Here is a 9,872-nt window from a genome sequence, read left to right on the forward strand (position 1 = left end):
AACCATCATCTCCCATCTTTCTGTTTAGTCTGCGACTTCTTGCTGTAGTTGCAGTAGAAAAACCTGTTTTTTTCTAAGATTTTATTTTATTTTTATTTTTTTAAGATTTTACTTATTAGAGAGAGAGAGCACAAGCAGGGGGAGGGACAGTGAGAGATGGGGAGAGAGAGAGAGGCAGACTCCCCGCTGAGCAAGGAGCCGGATGCGGGCCTTGATTCCAGGACCCCCAGATCATGACCTGAGCAGAAGGTAGACGCCCAGCCAACTGAGCCACCCAGGTGCCCCCAAGATTATATTGTATTTCTAAAAAATATTTTGTATTTATTCATTTGAGAGAGAGAGCATGAGCAGGGGGGTACGGGCAGAGGGAGAAGGAGAAGCAGGCTCCCTGCTGAGCTGGGAGCCAGCTGTGGGGCTCAATCCCAGGACCCTGGGATCATGACCTGAGCTGAAGGCAGATGCTCAACTGACTGGGTCACCCAGGTGCCCCTAAAGATTTTATTTTTAAGTAATCTTCACTCCCAACGTGGAGTTCGAAGCCATAGCCCCTAAGATCAAGAGTCACCAGCTCCACCTACTGAGCCAGCCAGGTGCCCTGAAAGGCTAAATTTAATAAAGTAAAACGGCTTGCCCTCAACGAGGAGCTCATGGGCTTAAGTTAGGAAGATTCTCTCTTCCAAAATAGGGTGCATGGTGCTGCCCAACAGTACCTTAGTGCTTAGTGCAGGGGGCAGCAAAGCAGGGGTGCTAAAACCAACACATTTTGAGACAAATAATTTGTATTTCCTGTTTCAAAAAGTACAAGCACTAAAGTAGTCATTGTAAGAGAAATCAGAATTTTGTGGTTCACCTTTGCTTGTAGTTACTTTTAGTATTGTTTCTGTCTTGAAGCCCTTATGGCAGAAGCATCTTAGAGGCTTTTAACTTCATTGGGCTCCGTTCCGCGTGTAGGGATAGCAGGAATGCTGATGTGTGCCGCGACGGGAAGGGTTTCCAGAGAAGGCAAAAGCCCTGGAGGGAAGGGCAGTGTGCAAAAGCGCAAAAGCGCAAAAGCTTCTGGCTTTCAGGCAAGGCCTTTCTCAGGCTCCTTGGCACCGCCAGGTGGCAGGAGTGAGCTGCTCAGCGGCCCCCCTGCCCCTTCCTGGGCGGGTTGGAGGCAGAGGGTGGCACATTGCAGCTGGGGCCAGGGCAGCGGGGGCAGCGCTGGGTGGGGGGGTGTCAGAGGCTTATGGCACTGAGTCTGCCCCTTCCTGGGTCTCGGCTCAGAGGGGATAAGGTGCTTGGCAAATTGGCGAAGGTCCCCGGCGTCCTGGCTCCTAGGCCAGAGTTGAGCGAGGTCTAGTCCCTGCCCCCCCTGCCTGCCCGCCTTCCTTTCACAGATATTTCCTGAAGGCCTGTTGCGCACCAGGTGTGTGCTAGAAGCGTCCCACGCAGCACTGAACAAGAAGTGCACGATCTTCTAGAAGAGAACCAGGTAAACAGCTCCTGTGACCCTGGGAGGCAGTTTGAGCAGCGCCTGAAGCCCGTTCTCTCTTTTTTTTTTTTTTTTTTTTTTTTTATAAATTAATTTTTATTGGTGTTCAATTTACCAACATACAGAATAACACCCAGTGCTCATCCCGTCAAGTGTCCCCCTCCGTGCCCGTCACCCATTCACCCCCACCCGCCGCCCTCCTCCCCTTCCACCACCCCTAGTTCATTTCCCAGAGTTAGAAGTCTTTATGTTCTGTGTCCCTTTCTGATATCTCCCACACATTTATTCTCCCTTCCCTTATATTCCCCTTCACTATTATTCATATTCCCCAAATAAGTGAGAACATACACTGTTTGTCCTTCTCCGATTGATGAAGCCCGTTCTCTTGAAAGTCAGAGGGACGAGGGTGTGAAGCCAAGCTCCTCCATTAGCTGGTTGTGCAAAGCCGTGTGAGCCTCGGTCTCCTTGTCTGTAAAATGGGAGTAAACGGTCCTCTCGGAAGACCAGCAAGATAGTATATAAAATTCATGCTTAAAAATGTGTTTTTAGGGATCCCTGGGTGGCGCAGCGGTTTGGCGCCTGCCCTTGGCCCAGGGCGCGATCCTGGAGACCCGGGATCGAATCCCACGTCGGGCTCCCGGTGCACGGAGCCTGCTTCTCCCTCTGCCTATGTCTCTGCCTCTCTCTCTCTCTCTCTCTCTGACTATCATAAAAAAAAAAAAAGTGTGTTTTTAGGGGCGCCTGGGTGGCTCAGCTGGTTAAGCGACTGCCTTCTGCTCAGGTCCTGATCCCGGGTCCCAGGATGGAGCCTATTCCATGGGGAGTCTGTTTGTCCCTCTCCCGCTGCCTCTTCCTGCCCTTCCCCTGCTCGTGCTGTCACTTGCGTGTGTGTGCATGCTCTCTCTCAAATAAATAAAATATTAAACAAAATTTATTTTTAAGATTTTATTTATTTTTTAATGAGAGACACGGAGAGAGAGGCAGAGACGCAGGCAGAGGGAGAAGCAGGCCCCATGCAGGGAGCCCAACGTGGGTCTCCAGGATCACATCCCAAGCTGAAGGCGGCGCTAAACCACTGAGCCACCCAGGCTACCCCCCAAAAAAAATTTTTAAGTAAAATAAATAAAATTCATTGCCTGTTGTGTAGGTGGTGTAAATGCCGAATGCTAGGGGAGCAGCACCCAGTTCATAATTGAGGAGACTTCCCAGAGAAAGTGAACCACTGTTGTAGAAATTTGAAGGATGAGTAGAAGGTACTTAGGAGAGAGAGCTGGTGGTGGGGGTGGAGGGAGGTGGACAGGGAAGGTTAGACGACTCCAGGGAGCATAGATTCATACCCCCGGTTCAGGAGCAACAAGGACAAGGACAAGGCTAGCTTCCCACATTTGAGTCTAGCATAGTCCAGATTCTCCTCCAATCAACATTCGCTTAGTGAACACCTACTATGAGCCTCTTTCAAAAGTTGTAACGAAAAATTAGAAGCCCGATTTTTGGGACACCTGGCTCAGTTGGTGGAGCATGTGACTTTTGATCTCAGTGTTGTGAGTTCAAGCCCTACAGTCGGTATAGAGATTACTTAAAAATAAAACCTTTAAAAAAAAAAAAAAAAAGCCTGATCTTTATTCTCAGATGCCTACAGAAATTGGAGAGAAGAAAGAACAAGGGCCCAAATCTCCTCCTCGAAGCCTTGCTGGCCTGATCCTCTTGCCTCTGTCTTCTCACTATTCCTCTTCCCTCACCGTGCTGACACCAAGTCTGGGTGCTGCCAGAAAAGTCCAGTGAGTGGGCTGTGCATTCCCTACCACTCACATTTTTACACCACTCAAGAATGGCTAAAATAAACATGAAGCCTACCTCTGAGGGGAAGAAACATATTAAGAGATAATCTATTAATAAAACCAACTTTTCTAGGGATCCCTGGGTGGCTCAGCAGTTTAGCGCCTGCCTTTGGCCCAGGGCGTGATCCTAGAGTCGCAGGGTCAAGTCCCACATCGGTCTCCCTGCAGGGAGCCTGCTTTGCCCTCTGCCTGTGTCTCTGCCTCCTCTATGTCTCTCATGAAAAATAAATAAATAAATATATATAAAAAAAAGAATCGTGATTTTCTACTAGTTTGAGGAGTTCACAGGCTGGCCTGGGGTCCCCTTGTATGTTCACTCTATCACCGTGCAACTTCTACTTTCAAATGATCTAAACAGTCGCCCCATAGTCAGTGGGATTGAGAGTTTTGTATCTCACTCTTCTGCTTCCAGTCTTTTAGCGGCTCCTCTTACCCCAAAATAAAGTCCAGAGTTGTGTTTTTTTGTTTTTTTTTTTTTAAGATTTATTTATTTCTTTGAGAGAGAGACTGGGGGAGGAGCAGGGGGAGAGATTCTTCAAGCCGACTCCCTGCGGGGCTCCATCCCACAGCGACCCTGAGATCAGGACCCTGAGATCACCACCTGAGCCAACCCAAGTTGAATGCTTAACTGATGCGGCCACCCAGGCGCCCCTGAAGTCCAGAGTCCTTAATGAACCCTACAGTTCCTCCTGGTCCTGGCTAACCTTTAATTCATTCATCCACTCAACCTTTATCAAGTGTCTATTATGAGCCAGGCACGTTGCAGTCGGTGCAAACAGGCAAACAGGAGCAGCAGTTTTCCCCCCTGAGGAACTTCCAATCTCTTGGGGAAACAAAAGTTGAAGGAGTAGTTACAGGGTGATATGGGACCTGGGGCTCTTTCAGGAATTGGGAAGGAAGGAGTCTCTGAAGAGATGAGAGCTAAACTGAGTCCAGAAAGATGAGTGGAAGTTAGCTGGGGGTGGAGGGAGACAGGAGGGTCCCAGGCAGGGGGACCCTGGCCTGAGGAAGATCGAGGCGCCTTGGAAGAACATGAATAGACAGAGGGGGGAGGAGACTGTGGCCAAACTTGAAGAGTAGATGACTCAGAGCCTTGCAGACCAAGTTAAGGTTGGAGCACTTTATCCCCAGGGTTCTGGAAAGTCTTGGAAAGATTTAAGCAGGGCAGTGTAATACAAACAGGGAAGATTTTTTTTTTTTAAGATTTTATTTATTTATTTGACAGGAGAGACCACAAGCCGGGGGGGAGGAGCAGAGAGAGAGGGAGACAGACTCCCTGCTGAGCCCAGGACCCTGGATCATGTCCTGAGCCAAAGCAGACACTTAACCAACTGAGCCACCCAGGTGCCCAGAGATCCAGAGATGAGAGTTTTTTTAATACTCTTTTTTTAAAAGTGATCTCTACACCAAAGATGGGGCTCAAACTCATGACCCCAATATCAAGAGTTGCATGCTCTTCCAACTAAGCCAGGTGCCCCAAACAGATGAGTTTTTAAGAGGGTTATACTGTGGAGCATAGATTGGATCTGGGCATTTTCAAATATCATCAGCCTCTCGGTTTGCAAATAATACTTTGGGGTCTTTTCCTGATGGTACAATTTATCACCTGTGAAGTGTTTGTGTTAGTTAAGTGGTCTGAGTGTGACCTTATTTACAAATTTCTAGGGATAGCAGAACCCTCACTGGTGTTGGGTCATTCCATAAACACTTATTGGGGGGCTGTTTTGTGCTCAGTACAGGTCCACGTGCTGGGGATATGAAGATAAATCAGACCTAACTCAATGTACAAAAAAGAGAAACAGGGATCCCTGGGTGGCGCGGCGGTTTGGTGCCTGCCTTTGGCCCAGGGCTCGATCCTGGAGACGCAGACCTGGAGATCCAGGTCTCCAGGATCCTGCCCTGGGCCAAAGGCAGGCGCTAAACTGCTGCGCCACCCAGGGTTCCCTAAAATAAAATCTTAAAAAAAAAAAAAAAAAAAAAGAGGCCCCTGGGTGGCTCATTCGGTTGAGTGTCCAGCTCTTGATTTTGGCTCAGGTCACAATCTCAGTTCCTGTGACCAAATCAGTAGGGAGAGATGCCTGGCTGGCTCAGGGGTTAAGCATCTGCCTTTGGTTTGGGGCATGGACCCGGGGTCCCGGAATCGAGTCCCACATCGGGCTCCCTGCATGGAGCCTGCTTCTTCCTCTGCCTGTATCTCTGCCTCTATGTGTCTCTTATGAGTAAAACAATAAAATCGTAAAAAAAAAAAAATTTATTTATTTGAGAGAAAGAGAGTGTATGCATGCACACAAGCTGGAGGAGGAGTGGAGGGGGAGGGAGAAGCAGACTCCCCACTGAACAGGGAGCCTGGGATTGAGACATGAGCCAAAGGAAGATGTTTAATAGACTAAGCCACACATGCACCCCTAAATAAAATCTTTAAAAATAATAATAAAAAAATTTAAAAAGGTTAATGGATGACAAACAGTGATATATTCATATAATGCAATACTATGAAGTGATACTGGGGAATAAGCCATTCATATACGCAACAGTATGTAAGCATCTCAAAACCATTAGGTTGAGAGAAAGAAGCCAGAGCAAAAAAAAATAAGGTACATATTGTACAATTCTGTTTCCGTGAAACTCTAGAAGAGACAAAAGACAAATCGAATTCTTATTATTTAAGATTTATTTTTATTCATGAGAGACACAGAGAGAGGCAGAGACACAGGCAGAGGGAGAAGCAGGCTCCATGCCGGGAGCCCGACGTGGGACTCGATCCTAGGACTCCAGAATCACACCCTGGGCTGAAGGCGGCGCTAAAGCGTTAGGCCACCAGGGCTGCCCCAATCCTTTTTTAGAATCAAACCTAGAATGACATCTAATCAGAAGGCACATTACTGGCTGTGTGTGGATTGAGGTGGGGGAGGGTTAGCAGGGATCGGGACAATGGGGCAGAGGGAACATTTTAGTGCAATGTTCTATATCCTGATTATTGTGATGATTACATGGGTATTATCATTTGTCTAAATGTATCAAAATATACATTTTAAATGGGTGCATTTTATTGTGTAAAAATTATACCTCACTGAGGTTGATTTTTATCTCAAAACCCAAACAGGGGCGCCTGGGTGGCTCAGTCAGTTAAGTGTGTGACTTCGGCTCAGGTCATGATCTCAGGGTCCTGGGATGGAGCCCCACATTCAGGCTCCCTGTTCAGTGGGGAGTCTGTTTCTCTCTCTCCCTCTGCCTCCCCCACAATACGCTCTTTCTCTCTCAAATAAATAAATAAAATCTTTAAAAACAAACCAACCAGAACAAAAGACAATTGACAGTGAAAATATATTTGACATATTTTAACAAAGAATATTTTTTGGCTTTTTAAGTTTTAATTCCAGTTAGTTAACACACAGTGTTGTATTAGTTTCAGGTGCACAATACAGTGATCCACTGATTCCACACATCACCCGGTGCTCATCACTGGCAAGTGCCCCCCTTCATCCCCATCCCCTATTTCACCCATCCCCCACCCACCTCCCCTCTGGTAACCAGCAGTGTGTTCTCTATAATTAAGAGTCTGTTTCTTGATTTCTCTCTCTCTCTTTTTTTCTCCCTTTTGCTCCTTTGTTTTGTTTCTTAAATTCCACATATGAATGAAATCTTGGCATTTGTCTCTTTCTGACTGACTCATTCCACTTAGCATTATACTCTCTAGCTCCAGTGACGTCCTTGCAAATTGATTTTTTTCTATCTTTGCAAATGGATTTTTTAATGTTTATTTTTATTTGTTAAGATTTTATTTATTTATTTGAGAGAGTGCAGAATGAGAGAGAGAAGAGAGAGAGAGAGAGAGACAGAGAGACAGCCAGCACGAGCCGAGGAGAGGGGCAAAGGGAGAGGGAGAAGCAGGCTCCCCCCTGAGCAGGAAGCCCAACACGGGGCTTGATTCTGGGACCCTGGGATCATGATCTGAGCAGAAGGCAGATGCCTAACCAACTGAGCCACCCAAGCGCCTCGGACTTTATTTTAAAGATTTTATTTTGGGGGGCACCAGTGTGGCTCGGTCAGTTGGGCATCTGCTTTGGCTCAGATCATGATCCCAGGGTCCTGGGATCCAGCCCCACATCCGGCTCCCTGCTCAGTGGGGAGTCTGCCTCTCCCTCTCCCTCTGCTGCTCCCCCCCCCCCCCCCCCCCCGCTTGTTCTTTCTCTCTCCCTGTCAAATAAGCAAATAAAATAAAAAAAAATTTTTTTAGGGCAGCCTGGGTGGCTCAGCGGTTTAGCACTGCCTTCAGCCCAGGGCATGATCCTGGGGTCCTGGGATCGAGTCCCACATTGGGCTCCCTGCAGGGAGCCTGCTTCTCCCTCTGCCTGTGTCTCTGCCTCTCTCATGAATAAATAAATAAAATATTTAGAAAAAAAAAGAAAAAGTTATATAAAAATAAAAAAATGTTTTATTTTTTTCAATAAACTCTACACCCAGTGTGGGACTTGAGCTCACAACCCAAGACCAAGAGTCACATGCTCTATTGATTGAGCCAAACAGTCATCCCTTATTGCAAATGGATTTTAACAAAGAAATAATATCCAATATACATAAAGAGCTTCCTAAAGTCAAACATTTCAGTAGAAAAATAGAGGAAATGAAAGGAGAGAACAAAATACAAATGGACAATAACAGAAAAGACATTTGTCCTTATAAATTTTGGTAAATCAGCAAAAAATAAATCTTTTTTTTGGAAAAAATAAATCTTAATTATGGAATTATCAGGTTGACAAATTTTTAAATTGGTGAGAATTTGGGTAACAATCTTTCACAGAGCCACTATGAGTGTAGCTGGGAATATTTTGGTGTATCAAAATTTTCAATTTACTGATAATATGTATCAAGTGCTTATTGTGTGCTGGGATTCTGACTGTACTTCAACTATTCTATGAAGTGAAAACTCTTTAAAAAAAAAGATTTATTTATTTGAGAGAGTAAGAGCACATGCACACGTGAGCTGGGAGAGGAAGAGGGAGAGAAGCATACTCCGCACTGAGCATGGAGCCCACCTGGGGCTTTATCTCACAAGATCACAACCTGAGCCCAAATTAAGAGTCTGACACCCAACCAACCGAGCCACCCAGAGCACCTGGAGTAAATACTCTTATTTCTGCATTTTATGTATTTATGTATACATGTATGTATGTATGTATGTATTTATTTATAGATTTTATTTATTTATTCATGAGAGACACAGAGAGAAAGAGAGGCAGAGGGAGAAGCAGGCTCCATGCAGGGAGCCTGACTTGGGTCGGGATCTGGGTCTCCAGGGTCACGCCCTGGGCAGAAGGCGGCGCTAAACCCCTGAGCCACCTGGGCTGCCCTATTTCTGCATTTTATAAATGAAAGTTCAGTGACTTGCCCAAGGGTCATACAGCTAGTAAGTGACAGAGTGAGGATTCACAGGTATGGTCTGTCTCCAGAATCTGTGCTCTTAACCACTGTGCTATGCATTTCCCCACTCTCTCCTAAATGCTATATGTAGGCACAAATACATACATATGAAGATATTTGCTGTAGGAGAGTTTGAAATATTAAGAAAGAATGAAATAAAGTAACGTGAAAAGAGCTTTAACAGATTTTGTTAAGTAAAAAAAAAAAAGCAAGCTATAGAATAATACTTATACTATATATTTACATAAAAAATACCAACAATGAAGACATAAGTGTGAACATAGCAAGTACGCTCAAAAGAGAACACAGGACTTTTTCTATTTTGTTCACGGTCATGTCTTCATTGTTATACTATAATGGTGCCAGTACAGAGTAGGCATTGAGTAAATATCTGTTGGATGTATATAAATGTGTGTAAATCATAGAATAGAGATTGAAAAGCTACAAACCAAGCTATGACCTGGTGAAAGCGTTTCCCTACTTTGGGAAAAAAGAGAAAGGTGTGTACAGGATGGGTTAGTGAAGAGAGGTGTGCACGTACTCCCCTAAACTTCTGGCTGTTTGAATCTTTTTTTTTTTTTTTTAAGATTTATTTATTTATTAAAGACAGAGAGAGACAAAGAGGCAGAGACAGAAGCAGGCTCATTACAGGGAGCCCAACATGGGACTTGATCCCGGACCCTGAGATCATGCCCTGAACTGAAGGTAGCCGCTTAACCGCTGAGCCACCCAGGTGTCCCTGGCTGCTTGAATCTTATACAAAGAGATGACATTCATCTGTTACTCAAGTAAAGTAAAAACAAAAACCAAACCGGTTAAGGTGGGTGGACGGATGGGTTAAGTAGGTGATGGGGGGGGGGCATGTGGCTGGCTCAGTTGGATGGAGCCTGTGACTCTTGATCTCATGGTCATGAGTTCAAACCCTACATTGGGCATACAGCCTACTTGTTTTTTTTTCTGGGGGGGGGGCATACAGCCTACTTAAAAAAAAATTATATAGGTGATGGTGAGTAAGGAATACACTTGTGATGAGCACCAGGTGTTAAATTGCTATCTTGTACAACAGAAGCTAATATTACACTGTATGTTAACTATTTATTTTTATTTTTTTAAGACTTTTTAAAAAGAGGGCAGCCTGG

The sequence above is a fragment of the Nyctereutes procyonoides genome, unplaced genomic scaffold, assembly GCF_905146905.1.
Source record: "Nyctereutes procyonoides isolate TBG_1078 unplaced genomic scaffold, NYPRO_anot_genome, whole genome shotgun sequence".
In the NCBI taxonomy this organism is placed as follows: Eukaryota; Metazoa; Chordata; class Mammalia; order Carnivora; family Canidae; genus Nyctereutes; species Nyctereutes procyonoides.